We start from the raw sequence: 26067 nt of genomic DNA, 5'->3' as shown, positions 1-26067 counted from the left end.
GCTTTTCAGTGCTTTTAGAAATATCTTAAAATACGCTTTCAGGAAATTTTAGATGCTTTTAATGACAGGCTTGGTCTGATTACTTATCTTTCCATATGACATATTAATGTAAGATCCCATTCTGTATTAATATTGAACCCATGGTAATGTAATAAATGTTAAAAGGTGTGCTTGGGGTTTGAGGGCTTTGATGATATTCAGTATTTTTCTGGGCTTTATAAACAGTGTCTTAACTGGTCAATGTCTTTAGGGTCTTCACTTATTTATTCATTATCTATTGCTAAAATAACTTTAAGCATCACGTCTTTACAATACCCTTTGTAACTTTCCAAAACCATTCTCTGGGTTATAAATTATAGCTCTGTGTCCATATGTTTATATCTATAATTGCAGTACTTTGTGCTTACCTACAAAGAAATTTATCTGCAATTTTTCTCCATTCATTAGACCAAGTTAAATCTCCTGTACTCCTCATTAATGTGGTGTTTTCACTACTCCAAAGAGTTTAATTCCGTCTTTAAACTTGTACATTGCCCTCCTGACTCCTCCATGACATTTAATTATTACATGAAATTAGTTAGAATACTGATCTTCCATGGTGTAAAATACTTCATCCATTTAAGTGTCCATTTATCCTTACATAAGACATTTCTCTGTTGTTGATAAATTAATCTTTTTCTCTAGTCACCAGAGACTGTAAGGATAGTCACATTGGAAGGCAATTTCCATGACAGAGTTTTGAATAAGCCCTTTTGAAGGACTTTTGGATGTTGAGATTCTATTTACTGAGTTCCCCCTTTACTTATGAATTTATTTATTTCCTTCCTTCCTTCCTTCCTTCCTTCCTTCCTTCCTTCCTTCCTTCCTCCCTCCCTCCCTCCCTCCCTCCCTCCTCTCTCTTTCTCTCTCTTTCTCTCTTTCTTTCTTTCTTTCTTTCTTTCTTTCTTTCTTTCTTTCTTTCTTTCTTTCTTTCTTTCTTTTCTTTCTCTCTGTCTCTCTCTCTTTCTTTCTTTCTCTCTCTCTCTCTCCCTCTTTCTTTCCTTTTTTTTGAAGAAAGAAAAGAACTCTATTGCCCAGGCTGAAGTGCAATGGCATGATCATGGCTCACTGAGGCCTCAACCTCTCAGGCTCAAGTGAATCCCCTGCCTCAGTCTCTGAATAGAAGGCATCACTGCTGATGCTTCGCTGAGTCAGAGGCTGGGAATAAGGCATGTACAACCATGCCTGACTGTTTTATTTTATTTTTTGTAGAGACAGGGTCTTGCTATGCCCAGGCTGGTCTTGAACTCCTGGGCTCAAGTGATCCTCCTGCCTCAGCCTCCCAAAGTGTTGGGATTACAAGCACGAGCCACTGCATCTGGCTGAATTGATTTTCTTTCACAAAACTCTGATGTATTTGTTGGAAACTTTGTTCTTTTCTTTCCATAGATAAGGTTTTTGTAAATATCCAGTGATTTTTATTATCTTTTATAGATACCACTAAAATGGGGAATAGCTTAGTGCTTGTACTGCAGAATGGGATCCTAAATATGCACTGAGAAAGTATCTTAGACACAGGCACATCCCCTGAAGAGTCAGTGTGTTGCCACAATGATCTCACCATCATGAGATACTAGGGCTCTTTATTGCTGTTTTCTTTTGTCCACATCTAGATATCATCAAGAAGTGACTTTGTTACCTGTACTGCCACTACTATCTTACCTTTTTTTTTGAAGGGAGCTAGTTTGATCAAAATGTTTTGTTTGTTTGTTTCTACATGCATTGAGCAGAAACAGGCAGAGGTCAAAAAATCATAGCTTTCTAGTGACCCTTTAAATGAGGCTTGCAGCAAATCATTCTCTTACGAGACACAAGTACTGCTGAAGTCCCGCTGAGTCACAGGCCACAAATCAAACAGTCCCTAGAAACCTGCCCTTCTCTGGCAGGGTTAGGGTTGAGACTGGGCCCTCAGGCCATTTGGAATGACCAATGATTTCAGTTCTCACTCTCTTCTCATCAGCACATGTCTACAGTTGCAAGTAAGTGAATATTTTTTCTTTTTATGTATGATTTTCACTGTAGGTTTCCAATATAGTTATCTTGGTCTGGGTCTCAGATCTGCTGATATTGCCAATATCAATATCTGTAACAGGTCACTTATTTGTAAGTCTAAAGTGTTGGAAAACCATACTGAGAACAGGTATTCTACTAACCAGCATTTTCCCAAATATCTTTTGTCTCTTAAAGGGAAAGAAAGTAATTATTCCCTCCTCTGCTTAAGTGGTAAATGAAAAAAGTCTTTCTCTGAGCAGTCAGAATTTTGTACAGAATATAGGACAGTGTATAGCTCTGCACATAATAGTAACTTATGAATTTTTGTTGGTTGAATCAATTAAACAAACAATAAAAAGCATATCCTTTCAATAAATCCAGACAAATTTTGGAACTAAAATAGAAGGGTATCTATGATGGTCAATTTTATGTACCAACTTGTCACGGCCATGGGGTGCCCTGATATTTATTCAGGCATAATATTGGATGTGTCTGTGAAGGTGTTTGTGGATGAAACCAACATTTGAATCAGCAGACTGAGTAAAGCTTATTGTCCTCCATATTGTGAGTGGGTCTCATTCAGTGAGTTGTGGGCCTGTACAGGACAAAAGGCTGACATTCCCAGGAGTAAGGGTAAAACTTGTCTCACCCAACTTCCTTGGGCTGGGATATAATCATGAACAGAATGTTGGTAGAAATATGTACATTAGAGGCCATTCTCGTGAGGTTTCAGATAGGAATGAGGAACATGTTATAGGAAACTCAAGGAAAGGTTATCCTTGTTATAAAGTAACAAATTTGCCTGAACTATGCCTCCTTACTTGTTGCAGAAGGTAAAACTTGGGGGCAAGGAATTTGGTTACATAACTGAAGAGATTTCTAAGCAAAGTGTTGAAGGAGTGGCTTGGTACCACCTGACTGCCTATAGTAAATACAAGAAGAGAGAGATAAATTGAAGAAGGAATTGTTAAGCAAACAATAAAACCCCAAACCAACCAACTCACAAAAATCCCAAAAAATATTGGAAATTAAATATTGAGAAAATCCTCAGTCTATCCATATTGCAAAAAAAGATAAAGCATGTTCTAAAGAGAACACCAAAGGTGTGGCTGAATTATCACTTGATAGTTTATGGCGTATATGAGCAGAAACTCTGCCAGTTTGAACAAAAGGGGATGGAGATGGGACAAAATAAAGGAAGGTTGGCAGGCTTCTTGGATTCCACAGGGCAGGACCATAGAGGTATTTGGCTGTGAAGATGCACTGTTCTTCAAGAAAAGGGAAGAATGGCCCTGAAGTGAATTCAGAGATAGGCATGACTGCCACTCTTGCCACAGGCCCAGGGGGTAAGACTGTTTTCTCCTTGGTTTCAGAGAAACGGGATCTAGCATAGAGCTATGTGGCCCTCACAGAGAGCCTCAGGGGTTTGGTCCTCTCAGACAGTTGTGGGGGCACGTCCCTTCCAGATAGCTGGAGGGACAGAGTAGCTCTGCAGAACTGTGGAATGACACTACCATCCCAGGAAGCCTGAAAGTTGGGACATTGTATTAGTCAGGGTTCTTTAGAGGAACAAAACTAGTGGAAATATATATATATATTTATACGGGGAATTTGTTATGTATTAATTCACACTATCACAAGGTCCCACCTTAGGCCATCTGCAGGCTGAGGAGAGAGGAGAGCCAGTCCAAGTTCCAAAACTGAATAACTTGGAGTCCGATGTTCAAAGGCAGGAAGCATCCAACATGGGAGAAAGATGTAGGCTGGGAGGCTAGGCCAGTCTCTCCTTTCACATTTTTCTGGCTGCTTATAGTCTAGTCATGCTGGCAGCTGATTAGATTGTACCCACCCAGATTAAGAGTGGGTCGGCCTTTCCCAGTCCACTGACTCAAATGTTAATCTCCTTTGGCAACACTCTCATAGACACACCCAGGATCAATACTTTGTATCCTTCAATCCAATCAAGTTGACACTCAGTATTAACTATCACAGACATCAGGACAAAGAGGATTATTCTCAGACCTTAAGGTCTAATGGATTTGCCCTCCTTGGTTTTGTATCTTCTTGAAGACATCACTACATTCTTTCTTTCAATTTTTCTCTTTGAGAATGGGAATGTCTATTCTCACCATTGTGCTTTGGAAGCCCATAACTCATTTGGTTTCCCAGGTTCACAGCTGCAGGGGAATTCTGCCTCAGAATGAATTATACCATGAGTCACATCTATATCTGATTTAGATGTTTAGGAGAGACTTTGAACTTTAAGCTTTAGAGTTGATAGTGGAATGAATTTAGACTTTTAGGGTTGGAATTGTTGGAACAAAATGAATGTATTTTGCATGGAAGAAGAATTTAAAATTTGAGAGGTCAGGGGCAGAATGCTATGGACTGAAGTTTTGTGTTCCCCCAAATTCACCTGTTGAAGGCCTCACCCGCAATATTCGGAGATAGAACATGTGAGTAGATGATAAAGGTTAAAAGAGGTCATGAAGGCGGGGTCCTACTCCAATAGGGCTCATGCCCTTATGAAAAAGGAAGAGACACCAGATCATGCTCTCTTCTGCCAAGCAAGGACACAGAAAGAAGGTGCCAGCTACACACCAGGAAGAGGGCCTCAGCAGAAACAGAACTGTCTAGCCCCTTGACTGGGCCTTCTAAGACTCCAGAACTGTAAGAAATAAATTTCTGTAACTTAAAACACCCAGTATATGGTATTTTACTATGGCAACCTGGGCAGACAAAGACAATATCCATCACATTTCTTCTGAGAAGCTCTAAATAGTCTACAGGTAATAGGAGAGCAAAGTAAATCACGGTCTCATGTAGGATTCCTGTAAAGACAGTATTCACTATTCACCTTCAGTAATGCCACTGGTAGACATGATCTGTACATGATATTGACAGTTGAGAGTGTTCTAGTAGAATTCTGTTGCATAATTCTTATTCCAGATTGCTTGGCAAATGAAATATAACAACCTTTAGGAGGTGAAGGTGAACTGTCCTTTTGCTTGTTGTGATTAACCAAAAAAATCAATTTGCCTTTTAAAGGCTCTTTACAGACTGTTTATATGATATAAAATATAGTAAGTGCAGCTTAAGTTATTAACATAAAGCCTTTAAAATGACACAAGGACTCCATGAAGACAAAGTGATCAAGTGAATTACAGAACTGGGCAACAGTGAAGGGCTGCGAACTTCCCGTCCAGAATATTGTTTAGAAGATGTCCATACCAAATATAGTAAGAAAATTATGCTGCATAAATGTCCTCTGCGAATCTTTAATCCCAGTTCAAACAGTGTCTTCTATCTAACTTTTAGTTTTAGAGCCTAGGAAATAGGAAGAGAATTTGTCAAGATTTGGGGAGATGAAGAGAAGGAATGACCAAAAGGCTGGAAAATAAAGGAGTAGGATGGCTACAGAAATCAGAATCACTTAAGAAAAACTGTGTGGCTAAAATGTCTTCATTCATACAAAGGCCTAATCAGCAAGGTGCTGGACACTCTGTTACTGATTCAACTTGAATAAAGAAAAGGGAATTGTTGAAGTTGAAGGTTTATGTTAGAAACAAGGGGAAATTATCTTACTAGAAGTAGTAATATTTACTAACAAGATAAATATGTGGTCACCTGAGTCTCCCAGAAAGTATTCCTCTCTTTTTTTTTTTTGACAGGAGATCTCGCTCTGCCACCCAGGCTACAGTGCAGTGGTGCTATCACAGCTCACTGAAGCCTAGAGCTCCTGGGCTCAAGCCATCCTCTCAGCTCAGCCTTCCCAGTAGTTGGGACTACAGTAACATGCCAGCCACCATGACCAGCTAATTTTTTATTATTTTATAGAGATTAGATCTTACTATGTTGTCCAGGCTGGTTTCAAACTCCTGGCCTCAAGCAATCCTCCCCGTCAGCCTCCCCACTGGGATTACAGGCAAGAACAGTCATACTTGAGATCCCCAAATTGCTTATTTTGGCCTTAGGGCTTGTTATGGTCTCAGCACCGTCCACTTGGCCCGTGAACTAGGGTGGCTATGAAGCTCTGGAGTAGCCAGTCAAATTGACCACTGACCAAATGAATAAATAGCCACTGTCAACGTCAGGTAGATAATTACAACTATTTCCTCACAAATCCACAAATTCCATTTTCACTTTAGTTTTCCAGAAATGTTAGTTAATAATAGATACATAGTCCAAATTTTCAAGATTATTTCAGTTTTACAATTGATAGAGATAGAAACAGAGTCCAACCTATTGCTAAATAATGCAAAAGGTGGTTAAAAGCCTATGTGAGGACACCTTGCACAAAGAGAGAGATGGCTGGGGTTTTGTCTGAAAAGATTTGGACAAAGCCTTTCTGGAGATGGAAGACCGGAATAAAAGACCTCTGCAATTTCTAGCAGCCTTATGATTCTGCAATTTATACGTTGGTTTTCAACACAGATAGTCAACAATAGATGACTGGTTCTGTTGGCTTAAAGCAACATGTGGATCTGCAGCTGCTTTTCCTCTCCCTGGAGCCTTCTCCTGCTTCTCTGATTTCTGGGTCAGGTATATGTCTTTACCTCTGTTGAGGAAGGGCCCTGGCTTCTGCAGAATGCCCATACTACCAGTGACAGAGCAAGAAGAGTGGACAGGAGTTTACAACAGTCCTTGGGCCTTTGTGTCCCGCTGCATGCACTTGAGCTCCAGCTTGTTTTGCTCTCCCCTACTTTGTAACTGCCCTAGGCCATTTGGGCTTCTACAATAAACTATCATATACCGGAAAGCTTATAAACAACAGAAACTTATTTCTCTCAGTTCTTGGGGCTGGGGAGTCCAAGATCAAGGTGCCAACAGATTCAGTGTCTGGTGAGACATCTGTGGAAGTGGGGAGAGAGCTCTCTAGGATTTCTTTTATGAAGACAGCAATTGCATTCATGAGGGCTCCACTCTCATGAACTAATCACCTCCTGAAGTCCCCATCTCCTAATACCATCACATTGGGGGTTAGACTTTTAACAAATAAATTTTGTTGGGACACAAACATTCAGTCTATAGCAATAATCTTCCTGACTATCTGCCCTCTGGACTTCCTGCATTGGCATCTCACTTGAAACTTAACCAGCTTCCACGGTTGTGAAATCCCTTACAATATTCTCATGCATATAAATCTCCTAGTGGTTCTGCTTCTCTGTTTGAACCCTGGCTAGTGCACATGACAAAACTCTTCCAAGAAGGTGAGACACCAAGTGAACACTTAATGAAATAAGTAAATGCCTCCACTAAGTTTAGAAATGTGCAGTTGGTAGAATCCCACATCCTTCTATAATCAAATCACTTCCTTAAACTTCACTAGAGCCAAACCATAAGAGATGAACTGATAAAGAAAACTATTTAACCATATTCAAGGTCATTTGGTACCAGCTTTTAAATATTGATAGAAAAATACTCCCATCTCATACATAGGGAAAGCAGGAGATCAAACACTTAAATAAACTTGAGCCCGTGGCTGCATTAAAGGGAGTTCAAAGTTGAGATTTTATAATATCCATATGGTTCCAGTTAGAGTTGGATGGATGGAGGAAAGCTGTGATGGTTATCAGACTGACTTCCTGGACTCAGATGTTAGGAAGTCATATATATAGTGTATGCTAAATACTTGCCGATTTCATTGTCTACTCTAGGCATTGATGACTTCCCACAGAACTTATAAGAGAAAAACAGAGAATAATGTCCCATATAAGTTGGTGTGTGTATACACACATGCACATACACACATAATAATAGCTAACACTTCTATAACCCTTTGGTTGTAGTAACTTAATTAGTCACCAGTATAACCTGTAACTAGGTAATATTATTACAACTATTTATCAGAGAGGAAGGAAGGCATTGTGGGATTAAGTGTCTTGAGAGGGTCGTGCTGAGGTGTCTGGTACCTATAGTCTGGTAACCAATGCAGTACTGCTCCAGGGTCTCTGCCTATCAGTTCCACTCTGAAGTGTATAATCCATGTGGGCATGCAGGTGCACAAATCTGACTCCATAGTTCATAACCTGGCTACAAATTGCTTTTTCAATTCCATCTTTCTTCTCTCTTAGATGTTTTTGCATTTAAAATTTCCATAACATTCTTATGTTTAAAAAAATCTCTGATCATATTTATAATAGATTTCCTAAACTCCTTGTTGATGTTCTCTCTCTATTTTTTCTGCATCTGTGCCTATTGACTGATTTTTCTTATGGTTGTGGGTCACATTTTTCATGCTTCTCCACATGTCCAGTGATTTTTAATGGAAGCTGGACATTGTGACATCACATTGCTGCAAGTATATCTCTCTCTCTCTTTCTATTTAGATATAAAATGACAGAGAGAGAATATATGTAAATATATAAAACAAAAAATATATTTATATACTATATTAGCATATACTATATTACTGAATAATATAATATATATTAACATAATATATTATATTTATGTATTCTGCTAGCATATATTACTTAAAATATATAAATAAATATATAAATATATATATGTCTCTTTGCAGTTTTATTTTTCTTTAAGTAGTATTAAATTTTCTTTTGGCATTAAGTTATTGATACGTGAGCTCCATATTTTTAAAGCTTATTTTAAAACTTGTTAGGATGGGTTTAGGCCAGCCTTTATTCTAGAAGCAGTTTAGCTTTATTATTAAGAGACTGGAGTGTCTTCAGTCTCTCCTGAATATTCTGGGTGTTTCAAGAGTATACTCCATGCTAACTGGATGAATCTCAAAGATGTGTCAGTCCTGTGTGAGCTCTGGGAATTATTCTGCACACAGCTCCCTGCTTTTTGTTGTTTTTCTTCAGAAGTTGTTTTTTACTGCCTAGCCTTGTGGATTCTCACAGTATGCTCACGTTATTCAGGCAAAGACTACAGAGGATTCCATGCAGATTTGGGGGATGTTTTTATCTGCATAGCTTGCTTCTCTAGCAACCTGCACCACACATTCCAATCTCTCCATCTTCCCTGAACTCCAAACTCTGTATCCTCAGCCCAGTGAGAGTGCTATGCTCCTTCTCCCTGTATTGTGGCCTGGAAGAAAGGAAGGTGAGAAAATTACAGAGGTCACTTCATTTGTTTATTTTCTCTCAGGGATCATAATCCTGTACTGCCATTTCTAAGATCTGGTAACAGTCCTTTTCTTTTTTTTTCTTTTCTTTTTTTTTTTTTTGAGACGGAGTCTCGCTCTGTCGCCCAGGCTGGAGTGCAGTGGCCGGATCTCAGCTCACTGCAAGCTCCGCCTCCAGGGTTTACACCATTCTCCTGCCTCAGCCTCCCGAGTAGCTGGGACTACAGGCGCCCGCCACCTCGCCCGGCTAGTTTTTTTTGTATTTTTTAGTAGAGACGGGGTTTCACCGTGTTAGCCAGGATGGTCTCGATCTCCTGACCTCGTGATCCACCCGCCTCGGCCTCCCAAAGTGCTGGGATTACAGGCTTGAGCCACCGCGCCCGGCCAACAGTCCTTTTCTATACTCTGCCCTGTTTCCTAGTTGTTTACAGTAAGAAAGCAAATCTGATATCAGTTATTCCATCACGACTAAAAGTGGAATCCAATAATTTTATTGTAAATGAATTATTAATAGATAACAATAGTTTAAATAACATTGAGTACGAATGAATTGATATAAAACTACATTGACTAAAGCTTTATGTTTATGTTTTTCAATATGTATAGCTTCCACATTTTCTTTTCTAGGTTCTCAGTTGGATTGTGAGAATTTCTATGCTTTTACCATTTTTTCCTACATATATGTCATCAAAGGGCCCTGATACATGGTTTTGCAAGGCACATCTGTGGATTTCTGCAGATATTTCAACCATATCCATGAGTACTATTTCATACTCAGATCAACTGTTCACATATATAATGAAAATTTACTGGTCTATATTTTTCTCTCAGTCCAACCATCCCAGGAAATGGATGAAAAACGAAATAAATCCTGTCGGCATTTTTACCACTCTTAGGGGCAAAAACCATTACACTTTTACGGAAGACAGGAAGTGTATTTTAGTGGCCAAGGGACCAGAAACCTTGGGGTACCTCTCACAGGTCTCACAGGACGCAAATGTTCTGGTTGCATAGTGTTCCTGAGCACAGCTTTAGCTGAACGCTTGTATGTCAAAGGGGAGTTCTCTAGCAATGGAACAAAACTGATGACTCAAAGAGAAGGCCCTGAAAGGAGGCCATGTGTCTGAAGATCTGGAACCACTTGTCAATCTCAATCCTACTTTGAATGGGAGTCTTCTTTGTACGGAAAGCACTTTTCTATTATCTTTGAGCATTCAATAGAGGCTCAATACATGCTTGTTAAATAAATCATTGTGAAAGGTGAGCGCACTCCCTTGTAAACATCTCCCACCCCAGTGCACACTCTTCCTCTTAGGTTGTAATTTGTTTTTTTTTCCTCACCAAACAAACACAGAGGCCTTTTTATGAAAGTATCATTTTTAAAAATATACGCATAAATCAAATGTGAAATGGATACTTTGTTTGGTAAACTAACATTTTACAATGCTATGGGGATGGTGTATTTATTTATTTATTTATTTATTTATTTATTTATTTAGAGACAGAGTCTCTTTCTGTCGCCCAGGCTGGAGTGCAGTGGCATGATCTCAGCTCACTGCAACCTCCGCCTCTCAGGTTCAAGCAATTCTCATGTCTCAGCCTTCCAAGTAGTTGGGACTACAGGCATGCGTCACCGTGACTGGCTAATTTTTTTTGTATTTTTAGTAGAGACGGGGTTTTGCCATGTTGGCCAGCCTGGTCTCCAACTCCTGAGCTCAGGCAATCCACTTGCCTCTGCCTCCTAGTGATGTTCTTTATAATCCAAAGTCAAACTGCTATCTCTATAATCTATCACCTGGACTGAAGAAGAACCGAAGGGGCACTGTGCAGCATTAGCACCCGTGTCCTAGTCTGCTGTAGGTACACTAAAGATGCCCATGCAAGCAATTTAGATGCAAGGTCAGGATCACTAGCTTTTCTGTCATTCTCCAGAGGTGGGAGATGGGGAACCAGTCAGTTATGAAGCACTTCAGAATTCCTGGGAGCTATCGATGACATGAGGCCTCTATATATATAATAGAATTATATAGCTCCCAGTAGTGTTGTTTTGAGAGACAATAACCCATTTAATATTTTGAAATGACTTGCCCAGACAGCACTCTTTGGAGCATCTTTTGTTTTTCTTGACCTCCGTCTCAAAGGTCTTCCAGCTTTGAACAAATTCCACAATTCTTTGGACTTCCTGAGGAAAGCAGCTAAGATGTCTCATTGTTGCAAATGGGGTTTTTTCAGAATTTCAGATTGCTGGTGTCAAAAACATAACCAAACAAAAAATGTCTTAAACTTGTTCTTCACTGGTTATGTTCTCTTATTCCATGTTTTCCTTACACATTAAGAGCATGAATGTAGATCCAATTAGACTGGGCTATTTCTTAACCTATATTCTTGTCCTTGGAAATGTGAAAGTGTACCATGACTACTACGGATAATGGTCTGCTTTTACAACTACTTCACAGCTACCTGATGCATACTCAGAAATCATTTGAGCAACATAAATTAAATCAAGTAGGAATGTGTGATTACGTAGAATATAGTTTTAGTTAGAAGGCCTGGGTCAAACCCCTGGAATTAGTAGTTCCTTTGTCATTGAAGGTGGCTCCACAGATGATCTAATCATGGTCTCTTTATATAATGGGTGGGATATTTCCCACTTTATTACATCATGGGATTAATAAAAAGATTAATAAAATTGCATAGAGCATTCATATATCTCTCTATATATGTGTGTGTTTGTATCCCCTATTCACATTAACTAGGCAACAGTTTCCTATTTCTCCAGGAATTTCATAAAAGCAATTTTTATATAAGTAATTTATGGTAGTGAAGTGGACAAGAGTAATAATCATAATGATGATGATGAGATGAATAGCAACCATTATCGTGGTACCTCTTTAAACGCTTTGCGTACATTATCTTAACATTTGTCCGGTTGAGGAAACTGAAACTAAAAGATCGCTTTGCCCCAGTCACACAGCCAGGAAGCCCAGCAGAGATTCACACTCAGGTCTGACTGGGGTCCACGTCTGTGTTCTGTATACTACTGTGCCCCTCTTGCCTCCTGTCTGGTAGAGCCGAAAGAGTTAGCAAGAAAATAAGGAAAAGTAGTATGAGACATATTTAAAAATATTCACAATACAGAAAGGATCTCTTGCCCAATCATTAAAGAATAATAAATCAACAATAAATTATGCAAGTGACGTCTGCCAATATAAATATGCAGTGTAACTAGAAACCAACGACAAAAAGTAAAATCTACCTGATTGGAGACAAGAATCCTTTTAAAAATAAATCTTGAGTCAAAAGAAATATAGGAATCAAAATTATACAATTTCTAGAAAAAAAAACTTATAGAAACCATGTTAGCATTTTTAAAAGAAAGAAAATAAAAGCAATAAACATACAATTCAAAAGTTAAGAAAACACGCAAAGACACTAAAAAGTCAAAATAAGGAAAGAGTGAGAAATACAAGTGGAAAAATCAGTAAAGTAGGAAAAAAAAAAAAAAAAAAAAACACACACACACACAGAAAAAAAAGCCCAGGTCTTTTATTGTTTACAGTTTTAAACCCAGGATGTACGTATCTGATATGCAGTAGTAGGCATTTTCAGGGCCCTGGCCACTTAAATAGTAGCATGCTCTCATCATGACAAGTTGGATGGGAGAAGGCATGAAAGGCAAAAGCATCCCCATCCTTCTCCAAACTCCACTCCAAACGGCAAGCAGAGCCTGAATGGTGTCTCTGAACATGCACCCTTTCTGGCCCTGGGGTCAAAAGATCACAAGATTTTGGAGGAAAGTTAGAGTAATTATAATGCCCAGGGTATATAATACTGTAACTGTTCAAACAAATCAGTAAATAAAACTTTTGTCTGGACTATAGCATGGTTAAAACTGGTAATAGAGAATTAACCTCAGAGGCAACCATAGAATACATAAAATAGCTTCAATTGATGGTCTCATTAAATAAAAACTTTCAAGCTAATGGTCAAGAAAAAAATTAATGAATTTTTTCAATTGCTTTACTTAAGAAGAAATTAAGTGCGAGGCATAAAATTGTACAAGTGCCTGTTTCTTGGCATGAGTTTTGGAATAATGCTTGTAAAAATCTGACTTCATGTTAGATTTCAAATTAATTTTACATGTAAATTAAATTTCATAGGGAAAGAAAATTTCCTTTTTTACTTGTGCAGTTTTCAAAAGACTGAATTTTAAAGTGAGTTTCAAGGACAATGGTAAAATCCTCAAGACAAAGGCCTTGCTAAAGCACATTCTTTGTACTAAAACAAATGAAACAACTTGATTTTCTGGCTGGAAAAAATGTTCTGAGCATTTGGTTTGGTTTTAAATATCTTATTAGAAAACAGTGCAGGGTCTTGAGCTATTAGAATATATAGACTTTCACTATCAAATGAAATCATTTTTAAATTTACAATAATCTTTCTGATTCTGATTGTGTTTATTGAATATATATTATAAAATATTAATACCTTGTCATAAATATGATCTCTTTTCTCTCTATATATATAGATGTGTGTGTGTGCATGTGTGTATACACACATGAACACATATATATGAAAAAGTTTAATTCATATATATATACTGTGATAGACATATTCCAATATAATAGTACCTGGTAATAAATTTCACCCCAAGTGTTTATGAATTATACATATCTGATTAGTATGAACTTATACCTAACCACAAGTACTTAGAAATATAATATTATCTACTTTATGAAAGTCACAGACTTTACTTTAGAGCTGTTCTATGTATAGGGTAAACTTCAAAAATCAGAAAAATAGATATTAATTTGTTGATATGATTCGAGTTGTGCTTCAACTCACTTTTCTCATCAAAACTATGTCCTGAACTCAGGTATCACAGCAACTGAAATTAAATGAATGGGTAGAGCATTGCAATTCTCTGGCTAGAGCTTCTTTAAAATGAAATTGCTTTGGAGAAGGATTAGCTCATTGATTTATTAGGACCTTGTTATGAATTATTTATGTATCAGAGGCTTTCTATTAAATTAGACAATTTGAGGCTACAAAGAGACACTGTCAAGGGTCTACAAAAAAGGATTTGGTGTGAGAGACACATCCTTAGCCATACCATGGGCAGGCCCAGGCTTGTGATGCTTTGCTTGTTAGAATGCTGGCCCTGAGAGGGTAGACAAAAAATGCCAATAAGCCATGTCACTGTGGGTGACTTGAAATCATCAGTATCATGTCCTTTATTTCTCTCCAGATGATCTAAAACAGGGATCATTAAATCAAATATTTAGAGGGGACCCCAGGTGACATTCATGAGAGAAGCAGACCTAATAAGGCTATGACAAACTTGAGAGTGTGCCCGGCTCTACTTTGGATGAGTAGCACCATGTTTTTAGGGTTTTAAAAAATAACTGGAATGTTATATCTAATGTGAAATTCCCCAAATTTAAAATGTTGGCACTATATTTGTATTAATTGCATAGGTCATCAAAACTACATCATTAGGCTAGAATTGGTTTTTGATTTCAATGTACTATGCTTTTAAATTACCTGGTCCTAGGTTTTGTTATATGAATAAAGAGAGTGGGGAAGATTAGGTAGTACAGTGGTGAGGGTGTTGTTTATTATTCCTTCATTCATTGTAAATTTAAAAGAGGACTTACTATATTCTAAGCCTAGTTCTACTCATTGTGGATAAAGTGGTGAGCAAGTCCCTGCCTTTATAGAATTTGTATTCTTGTGAGTAGGAGTGGGTGAGACTGCTGTAAAAATGGATAAGGAAAGATGAGAAAGAAATGCCATGAAAAGTGCAGATCTCTAGAATTTTTGAGTAGTATAAGAGTTTGTTCCTTCTTATTTCACAGGCATGGAAAATGACTCCCATAGAGATTAGTGGATTGCTCAGGATATAGTAAGTTACTGGGAGAATCCAGGCGAGAACCCAGGGCTGTGTTTGTGGTTGTGCAAACTATGCAATTACACAGGGCCCCACGCTTGGTTTAATGGTCTGCTGTCACTGTTAGATATTCTTAATTATCTTTGAACTTGTGATTTGTAACAGAAGTGCAATGCAATGATGAAGCTCATGCTGTTCCTTGCCGCTTCATGTGCACAGAGCATGTGATGGCTCTGAGCACAGAATTCTGGTATACCACAATGCATGGAGTTCAAGGAGACTCCAAGTGATTGCAAGGTAAGCCTGTTATGTTCATTCTGAGTGATTGGGAGGGGTGGTGGGGGCTCCTGACAACCCCAAGAGAGGTTACACTTTCCATTCCAAGGAGAACCTGCTTAGAACACAAAGAGAAGACTATGGTGTTCCAAGAAACTCAAACCACCAAGGAGCCCTATTGTGTCCTTTCTTACGTGTGTTATGCCCTTGCAGTAGTCAGCCACTTACGCTGAACGTGCTGACATAGAAAGGGAAAAATAGGGCAACCCACAGTTCTTTTTCCTTTCAATCTTTCCTTAGCCATCAGTAACCCCAAAGGTAGAGAGAGTTTGTAGAATGTGTGTGCATCGAGAATTGAAATAAACACATTCAAGTTTGTTCTGTGCAGTGTTTCCACTGTTCTGATAAGAACAAAATAAATATGCATGTAAAAACTATGAAATATATGGTGTTCGATTTCAGTGATTCTGCATACACATCAAATACTCTTACATTGGCATTTAAAACTCATCGCACAATATAAAGCTAAATGGTAAAATTCACTCATAATTAATTTTTTTTTTTTTTGAGATGGAGTCTTGCTCTGTTACCCAGACTCTAGTGCAGTGGTGCGATCTTGGCTCACTGCAACCTCTGCCTCCCAGGTTCAAGCAGTTCTCCTGCCTCAGCCTCCCGAGTTGCTGGGACTACAGGCGCACGGTGCCACACCTGGCTAATTTTTTTGTATTTTTAGTAGAGACGGGGTTTCACCGTGTTGCCCAGGCTGATCTTGAACTCCTGAGCTCCCAAAGTGCTAGGATTACAGGCGTGAGCCACTGCACCCAGCCAATTAAAAATTTTAATTTTAATTTACTTAGAACCACATTAAACAACATTAAACAGAATGTAAAACCCCGTGATGAAGAAGGAAGGAAACCTTAGATTATTTTAGTACCTTCAATGACTCTTTTCCTGCTTTTTACCAATGAACTCTGCATTTTCATTTTGCACCTGCCCTGCAAACTACATAGCTATACCTGCTAAACCCAGGTTAGAATCCATTCTCTTCACTTGTAAGTCACAATGCCTCCCTGAGCTCTGGTTTGATGTTGCAGAATTGAATGGTGATATTTATTAGCCTAGAACAAGGAAACAATGAAGCCTTGTTTAAATAGTTTTCACTTTATCTAAGCTGTCATAATCATAATTTCATAGTAAGTATTAATGCACCCAAACTTGCCCATCTTTGGTCTGTTCTGTTTTTTAATTAATTTATCTCATGGCCCTGCTCATGAAACAAAATGAGGTAGTGTACAAGCAACTCATAAGACAATTTATGTTAATTACTGCTGTTTTGGCTTGATTGTTGAAACGTGGTTATCTGCTGTTGAAATAAAAGAGCAGTTCTTTGTCTCAGCTGGAAACAAATGATTAGGATATAGGATGCCTTTTCCAAAGAGAGGAGCTTTTCAAAGAGCACAGTGTCATTATTTTGGGAAAACCATTCTGAAGAGACAATATTTGCTCTTCTTTCTTTTCCCTTTCAATACTATTAACATAAATTTGAAGAGATTTTGATAAGCATTCGCATCTCCTATGAGGTAGCATATGAACCTGGATACAATTTGGTTTCCAGAACAGTTGGAAGCATTAGCCTTGTGTCTCAGCTTGCTAGGGCTGCCATAATAAAGTACACACCAAAAACTTAGTGACAATCTTAAACAACAGAAATTTGTTCTCTCATAGTTCTGGAGGCTGGAAGTCTGAGGTCAAGGTGTCAGTAGGGTTGGTTCCTTCTGAGGGCTGTGTGGGGAACCAGTCCCATGCCTACCCCTTACTTTGGGTGGTTTGCTGGCAATCTTTGGTGTTCTTTGTTATGAACAAGCCTCACCCTGACCTCTGCCTTCATTCTCACATGGCATTCTCCCTGAACACGTGTCTGTGCCCCCAACTTCCCTTTTTTATAAGAACACGTGCCATATAAGGTTAGGGGCCAACCTAAAGACTTTGTTTTAACTTGTTTACCTCTGTAAAAACCTTATCTCCAAATAAGGTCACATTCTGAGGTACAGGTATTAGGACTTCAGTGTATCTTTTCAGGGGATACAAGTCCTTGGAAATATTAAACTTGGCCAGGATAAGGAATCAAAATCTGCTTCCAGTCTCCATCTGTCTCCGGCTTACTATTCAATTATTCAGTGGAGGCCAGCCTGTAGAAGCCTCATGAGGCTGACACTGCAGGTTTCCTGGTGACAAAGATCAAAGAAGATGTGTCCCTTCTACTCCAATACATTGGTCACCTGAACGGAAGGTCATGCCCCTTTCATCCCACCATGCCATAGTTCCGGACACATGTGTATGTGTGTATGTGTGTGTGTGTGTGTGTATGTGTGTGTGTGTGTGTGTGTGTATGTGTGTGTGTATGCGTGTGTGTGTGTATGCGTGTATGTGTGTATGCGTGTGTGTGTGTGTATGTATGTGTGTATGTGTGTGTGTATGTGTGTATGCATGTGTGTGTGTATGTGTGTGTGTATGTGTGTATGTGTGTGTATGTGTGTGTGTGTATGTGTGTGTGTATGTGTGTATGTGTGTATGTGTGTGTGTGTATGTGTGTGTGTGTGTGTGTGTGTATGTGTGTATGTGTGTATGTGTGCATATTCAAAAGGAGTCCGAAGGACTTGGAAATGTTGCAGCAACTTCCCCCCAGAGTACAGTAGACTCGTGTGGACACCAAATATCACTCCTATTGCGTGGTTTGATTAGGATATCTGACAGAGCATCTAACAGTCCCTGAAACTTGGAGGGCATTCAGGAGTTGTTTGTTAAATAAATAAAACTAGTGAGTGGGAGCTCTGTTTCTTACATACTTTCTCCAGCTTTTTACTGCCTGATCTTTTTTCACTAGAGTCTAGACCATGAGTAGAGGATGCAGATGTATTTATATGTTTAGCCCCTGGTCCATTGTCAGTGGGGTCCACCATTATCCCCAACCACTTGTACCCACAACTCACATGCTTTCCATAAAGGAAGTTGATGCTTGCAGTGTAGAGTCAAGTTTATTCCATGTAGATCATCTAACTTTTTCCTACCCTTAGAAATTGCTTGGACTTAGAGCAATGATTATACAACTGTGTGTCTGTGATCTGCCTGGGACTGAGGTTGACAATCTCCTTTCTATCTCATTATTTTGCTGTCTAACCCTTTTTGCTGACTTTGGGTGACAGGACAGGTTCTTCACCAAATCCGACTTTTGGATATCTATTCCAAATTGAAGAATGAAGTCAGCATGTTATGTTTCAACTTAGTTTGACTTCGTGAATGGGAAATAGTTTGAAGGCTTTTTACATGCTAATCTTAGTCTATATTGAAAAACTGTTGACAAGTTTTATTCATTCACTCATTCATTTACATGTATATATTTGCATATTCTCTTCACTATATCCATTTAAACACAAATATATTTATACTTCTTATAAGTGAAGATGTAGACACTAAGATAAAGAAGGCAAAATACAGTTTCCTAGACTGGGAGAACGCCCAGGCAGAAATATTTTTCAGGATGTTGGAAGTATGGGTCTGGAGTTCAGGAAAGATATTTGAGACTCAATTCTCTCAAGATGACGGCTTGACTCTTGATATTAAATGAGATTACCAGGGAAAGAGTGAAGACAGAAGAGCAAAGAAAAGGGACGAGATAAATCATCATGTTAGGTCAAAAGAGACAAAATTATTCAACTGATTCCTGATTTGGGACTTTGATGTCCCTTTCTGGAGTTTAAACAAGCTTGACTTAGTTTTAAAATTAAACCACAGTCCTATCTCTTATGAATTTTGTAAGTTTGTAAATCCCTGAGAAACTTCTGCTACTCACCATGACTGACATCCTCATAGCCTAAGCTCGTTATGTCTTGAGAGCCAGGGCTAAAAATAATGGCTAAAACTTATGTATTACTTTCTCTTGTACTAGACATTAAACTGGACAATATTTACATGTATAATATCATTTAATCTTCAAACTAATATTATAAATCTATCGATTATCTCCATTTCACATATAAATACCAGGAATGATGAGGTCAATTTATCTAATATTAAATAACTGAAAACTGGTAGAGTGCGAGTTCACACCCTCAGCATCTGATGTGAGAACCTGTGCTCTTAACTATTGCCCAGAACGGCCTCCCTGTGTTCTGAAGGTTAAGGCAGAGTCTCATTCGCTTTTCCAATCTTCTGTCTCAGACATTATGGAAACCAATGAAAAGTAGTTATTATTCAACAACTATTATCCAATGGCACAGACTTTAATTTGAAAGGGTTCAAGTGAAGATTTTTGAATGTAAAAAGGAGAGCAACAAAGTAAGCACACACCCTTGGGTAAACTAGCATTCAGGTCTTAAAAAACTACAGGTGAAATAACCTAGTAAGTTAGTAAGTTAGGGTTGTGAAAAGGTGCTCAGATTGTCTTTTCCTTTTCATATTAATAGCAGCTATCCCTGACCTTTACCTCATTAAAGGTCACAAGTCCACTCCTGTCCCCATCACCCTTACCATGAACCCACAGCAGGGGAAATCACAGAGTCATTCATGGGAAATGCAGGCTGCCAGTGTATGATGTTTTCAGCTTTTCCCATACTCACCTTCCTTAGGGCTTATCGACATGGTTATCTGTCCTTCTTACCTTCCTATTTTTAAAATGTTATTCATTTATTTATTTGAGACAGGGTTACACTATGCCACCCAGGCTGGAGTGCAGCAGCATGAACATAGCTCACTGGTCTCAAACTCCTGGGCTCAAGTGATCCTCCTGCCTTGGCCTCTCGAAGTGCTAAGACTACAGGCGTGAGCCATCAAACTCTGCCAACTTTCCCACTTTTTTCCAAGGGAGAAATGTACCTGCCCATTTCCAAGGCTTACCCTTAGTACAAATTGCATATATGACTACGATAATTTTTCTGAGTTAAGATGATAAAACCAATCATGAAGTGTCAGTTCAATGGAAGTTCAAGAGGAAATTCAGTGACTTTGTTGAAGGAATCATATTCATGTCTATGTTCTCAACACAGAGTCTGGCATACAATATATCTCCCAAGAGTGCTTTCTGAGACAAGATGGAGGATATATTTCTAGCTGAGAGTATTACCTAGAGAGGACAGGCTGGATAACACCGCCAGAAACTCCAGGCAGTTCAAAGAATGCTGAGGACCCAAAGCTTCAGTGGTGAAGGGAGAGAAAAGCACTGATTCTCAGTGCTTTTTTCCTGAAGTTTCATGTTTGGAAGGTTCTGAGATCTGTGTCTCCATGGATGCTGACAGCTAGTCTCTGTTCTTGTTCACATTTAGTTTTGGGGGTGTCCTTAGAAATTCTAAGATGTCGTCATCCTTGTGGTAAAAGGCAATGTAAAAAGATAATTAATGCGTCCTTAATCATTTCAAGCATCTCATAAGAGCTCTTCATTATTCAAACTTGCATCAATATTTGGTACTTTTGATATATATATCAACACTTTGAAATACTTCTCTGCACATATTGGGAAAGTATTGAGCAATGACAGTTTGTTGAATGAATTAAAGAAGAAGTGTGCTTCTGAGAGATAAACTAAGACCAGAGACCATTATTCTGTAATAAAACTAACCGAGTCATATAATTTGATTTTTTTCAGCACCCAGGATGCAGACACAAGGAAAAATTAGTGGTTCACTTGACCCAAAATCAGAGATTTGCTAGGTTAAGTGGAGTGGGACATATGAGATTGCTGATGAGAAGGCAGAGGAAAAGGTGAGTCTATGCAAAATACGGAGTTAAGCATGAAAAAAACCCACATGAAAGAATCGGTGGACTGAAGATGGACACTCTCCCAGGGAAAATGTGGTGAGAAAAGGGAGTGGACTGGAGACGAGGATTTGAAAGCCCTCATCTCAGAATTAATTACAATAAAGTGGAAGACTTCAGAATATTGATGAAGAGAAAAGGTAGCTATGCATTGTTTGCTGAAATGGAATTATGAAAGCCAGTTGTAAGATTCTTTTTGAATGCTCCTTGAGGTTCTTGTCTTCATTATAGTTAAACAGTTAAAGTAGCCTAGGGAGACATACCTCCTGACTAGTCCATTTCAAGTTATCTTACACAGCATTTCTAAAAGCAAGAAAGAAGAGTGGCTGATCACGGCTCAGTATTCATATTCTCTTATGGGAATATGTCCATTTGTGCTGCACTGTAAACTGACTACTCTCGGCTAGCCCAGCCGGCTTAGCAGTCCAGATCTGTTCTCTCTGGACTATGCCAATTTTTGGAAGATACCCACTGGACTGTGCTTTTGGAATCTGGTACATCTTTGGTTCTTCTCTCAATTCTTAGATGCTAAATTTAATCTCTATTTAGAAACCACCTACTTCCCTGTCTATGTTTTGGCCTTAACTCTTCTTTCTTAACTCTGGGTACCTTTGCTCCATTCCCTACAGTAGATGAATTCATAGCTATGGTCTTCTGTCTTTACAGAACTTTATTGTCCATCAAACTCGTTTGGCTTAGCCACACATTAGGCCTGCGTTTCTTTGAGTTTATTGCATTTAATTGTTTTCCAAGACCTTATTCAGTATCTCTCAGGGATCCATTCCTAAAAGTACCTGCTCTTTAATTTTTACTTGGTAAGGTCTAAGAAATGAGACCACACTCCAAGTATTTCATCTCATGTTAATTTACCTGAGATGGACCCAAGGGGCAGTATGTGTCTATGATTATGGCAACAACAGTACCACGCAAAAAGCAGGTGGATGTTTTAGGGCAGACATCTCTTTCCCTGTGTCCTTAAATCGTAATAGATGGAAACACTATGGGTTAGAGAATAAACCATTGAGGCCTCTTTCTCAGCTATTTCAGGGCAAGACTAGACTAGCCTAGACAAAGAATTAGTCTGGCAGATAATATTCCTTATAAAATACAGGAGCACAGAATGTCTAATAAGGAAGTTCATGGATGATTTCTCTTCCTTGAAAATTGCAGGTTTAATTTTGTTGACCTTTCTTGGAACACGAGGGCAAAACATATCCAGCACTGGGAAATCTGTCGCCATTTTAACGTGTGCTCTCCCCTCCTGATAGAATGCTTGTGTGTTTCAAAATGGGGAGCAAAAAGGCTCTGCTGCCGGAGAGAAACTGACTTTGGAACTAGGCCTGATACCCCAGCAAGCACTCAGGAACCCAGCATTAACAGGTCTTATCTGTGTTTTAAGACACAACTGGTCTAATGAAGTGTGAAGCATTTTGTTCTCTAAGCAAAAAGCTTCAGGGAAGGGAAGTTTGGGAAGCTGTGAGGTTACTTTGCACATTCAAAATTAGTTGCTTTTACTTTCACAGAAATTAATTTTTTCATTCTATCTTTAAAGGCTCTGAAACGTCTTGCAAAAATGAACTCTCTTGAACATTTTTTTTTTTTGCTTTTTTTAAAATCAGACAATTGCATGAAGAATTTTTTTTGTGTGTGTTTTCTTCTCTAAGAACTAGTGAGCCTATTCCCTAAGTATTAACTAAATGAGTAAAGATTAAGTTCACCACACACTTTTAGTAGGTTTACTTTCTTGAACATTTTTAGCCCAGAGTCTCTCAAACTGATTTGAAGAGGAAATCCCTTTTATTTTCTTTTGCATAATACCTATTAATTTTGGATGAAACTCAATTTTTAGATAGCTATAGGACCTAGGCAATTATTTGAATCTCTATAGAACTGGCTTTATTGAGGTGCACTTTGGCTTTAGTCCATCTGCCTACACTGAGAGGCATCCTGAGATATTGTCCAGGAAGCTCTTTATTAAATTAATTGAAGGACTGATATTGAGGAAGTGTTCACTACAGACCACTTTTCTCTTCATGAAGACTCAGGGAGAAAGTTTTTCTAGGTCTCAGTATCAAGAAAACTCTGATTCTTTTGGGTAGTAAGTATGTTTTTATTTTATAGACACTTTAACATTTTATGAATACTATACATTATGTCCTCTCTGCCAGCAGATAGAAGAGTCAGATTTTAAGTCACCTGACCTGAGACTCTCAGCATGCAATTTATTTACTAACCTCTTTCTTGGCTTAATTGTTCTCAAACACTTTATTTCGCTATCCTCACATCTATTTAATTAATATAAAGTTTCCTATTCTAGTGTATGCATTTTATAAATTGGAGTACATTCCTATTATAACAGAGAGGGTATAAATATATTATGTTTAAAACTTCCCTTCAACATTTAAATGAATGAATGAGACAATGAGGTGATTAAACGCTCACATAATTCTCGTACACCACACACTATACTAGTTGCTTTGAGGAATATCAATTCAGAAAAAATACTGATATTAGAAACTTTATAGCTTTATCTTTTACATTTCATACTATCATCAATTTCCAATTAATTTGTACATGTAGCGTGAAATAGGGATACCTTGTCTTTTTCCATATAGATATCCAGTGCTCCAGTACAGTCTGTTGGAAAGATTTTCTTCACCATTTAATTGCACTGGCAGCTGGAGTGAGCTGAATGGTGACCCCACCCGCCAAAGTTATCAGATCCTAATCTATGGAAAGTTTACCTTCTTGTGTGATTAAGTTAAGGACCTTGAGATGAAGGGATTGTTCTGCATTATCTGGGTGGATACTAAATGCCATTATAAGTGTTCTTCTAAGACAGAGGCAGAGAAAGATTAGACACACTCAGAAGGCAGAAGGAGGTGTGATGATGGGAGCAGAGGGAGTGATTTGAAGATACTATATTGCTGGCTTTAATGGTGGGGAGGACCATGAGCCAAAGAACTGGCTTCAAGTATGGAAGAGACAAGGAATGAATTCTCCCCTACAGAGCTGCAGAAGTGTCCCTGCCAACACCTTGCTATTAGCCTAGTGATACTAATGTTGGACTTCTGGCCTCCATAATTTTGAGAGGATTTAAAGAAACTAAAAAAAAGTCTTTGGCTATGGTATAAATCACATAGCAGGGAAAAAATGAAGCTCAGCACAAAGGAAGTCCCCCGCCCCCCACCAAGCAACCATCTCCACAGGGTAGGAAACAAAATACCCTTTCGAATTAGGGAGAAGTTCAGGGAGAAAGTTAGAGAAGACTAGACTAAGGGCAGAGACACTACTTGAGTTCCTTGGGAACTAGCATAGGTCATTCCCTGGCTTTGTACCATGATGGAAGATGTGAGGCAATATAAACCTCAGACAATTGCAAAGCAGGTGCATTCCACTTTCTGTTTGGAAATATGAGAGTCCCAGAAACCAGCATAGTGTGGCAATGGTCAAGTTGTCATGACCAGGGAAGACTTCTAGCAAGTGGGCTCAAGAAAAGATTCAGGGGAGTTTCAGGGAAAGCAGCTGATTGTTTCCGAGCACCTGAGGAGGCTGTAGGGAAGCACAGTGAGAACTGAGTGACTAAATGACTAAAGCCAGGTTGGAGATAAAGAAGCTGCAGAAGGCAGGGAGATGCCATATAGAGGCAATGACTAAGTTCCTTGTCTTTCGTGACTGATGTTGGCATAATGCCCAAAATGCCAGTGAGGCCAGACTAACTTCAGTGGTATCAGCTGAGGATGCCCAGTGACATGGGCTCATGCCTAGAATTAGGAGGGCAAGATTTCTCCAACTCAAGCCCATGAGGATTGTTTACTTTTCTCTGGCGCCAGAAGAGGGCAACACATGAATCTCTCTGGGAACTTAGATCAACCTAGGAGTTGACAATAGAGATAGGGAAAGGGAAGAAACCTTCAAAGACTGAATATGCTCCCCAAAGTGGCTAAGAATTGGAAAGCAACTGAAATAATAATTTGATTTTAAAGTTCACTGATTGCTGTATATTTATTAAAATTGGGTAGAATATTAATTTTTTTTTACTCTGTGGAGATTGGAGTTTTAGGAAAGAGTTGAATTCCGATATAAAGAAATAAAGAATAAAGTTATATTTAGGCAACTCAATTGTTAGTGTATAAGGTTTGACCCTGATATACATATATATATGTGTGTGTGTGTGTCTGTGTGTGTGTGTATATGTATGTATGCGTGTGTGTGTGTGTGTGTGTGTGTGTGTATAGCTAACATTTCTATTTTATGGTTAACGAGTGTGAGGCTTATTCAGTTAAGTAAATTGTCCATGTATGCATAGTACATGGAGACAGACTTCAAATCTTCAAATCCTGGTCCACCCAACTCCAAAGTTTGTTCCTTTTCTATTGTTAACACATTGCCTCTGATGGAAAAACCACCATCTAAAACCTATTAGTACCACAGAGAGCTCACTTCACTTTCCTCAGTTCTCCATCTGTAAAATAAAGGTCCTTCCCAGATCTAACAATGTATAGTTCTATTATATGGTTTAGCAGAGATAAGTGAGTAATTTATTTCTCTGTAAGGTACTTTGAGAGTCACCATCTTAATTATATTAAAGTTGAAATACGAAACAGTTGAGAAATTGAACCAGAATTCGATGGCAAGTTTGGCATATGACACACTCATTTTCTTTTCTTGTTGGTAGAATCTGAACAGGGAGTCAGAAAAGCCTTATCTAGCCACCAGCATTATTCAACTTGAAGGAAGGTAAAGTAATGGGAGTTTTGTTTGTTTTTTGGTTTTGGCAGGGCAATGAAGAGAACTCTGCAATGTTTGTTTTGATTAAAGCAGGTGGTGAGAGCTAAATTTTACCATAATGAAAGTTGTTAGACCTCTAACAAGTATCAAAATCTCTTTGCAAACAACCTCTTATTACATAAAGTTTGGGTTGGAGACACCTGTTTCAAACATAATAGGAATCAAGATTGGAGAGAGAAAATAG

General features: G+C 38.6%; 1 long non-coding RNA gene across 1 annotated transcript in view; it reads left to right on the top strand.

The window, feature by feature from the left end:
• The first annotated feature begins 1851 nt into the window (after window positions 1-1851).
• The window catches only part of LOC140713255 (uncharacterized), a 105145-nt gene continuing 80929 nt past the window's right edge, over window positions 1852-26067 (top strand). The window contains exon 1 of the long non-coding RNA XR_012095147.1: window positions 1852-2018. This is a non-coding gene — a long non-coding RNA (uncharacterized lncRNA). The remainder of the gene's footprint in view (window positions 2019-26067) is intronic.

This window comes from Chlorocebus sabaeus, chromosome 13 (assembly GCF_047675955.1).
Source record: "Chlorocebus sabaeus isolate Y175 chromosome 13, mChlSab1.0.hap1, whole genome shotgun sequence".
In the NCBI taxonomy this organism is placed as follows: Eukaryota; Metazoa; Chordata; class Mammalia; order Primates; family Cercopithecidae; genus Chlorocebus; species Chlorocebus sabaeus.
This window is presented reverse-complemented; position numbering and strand designations above follow the sequence as displayed.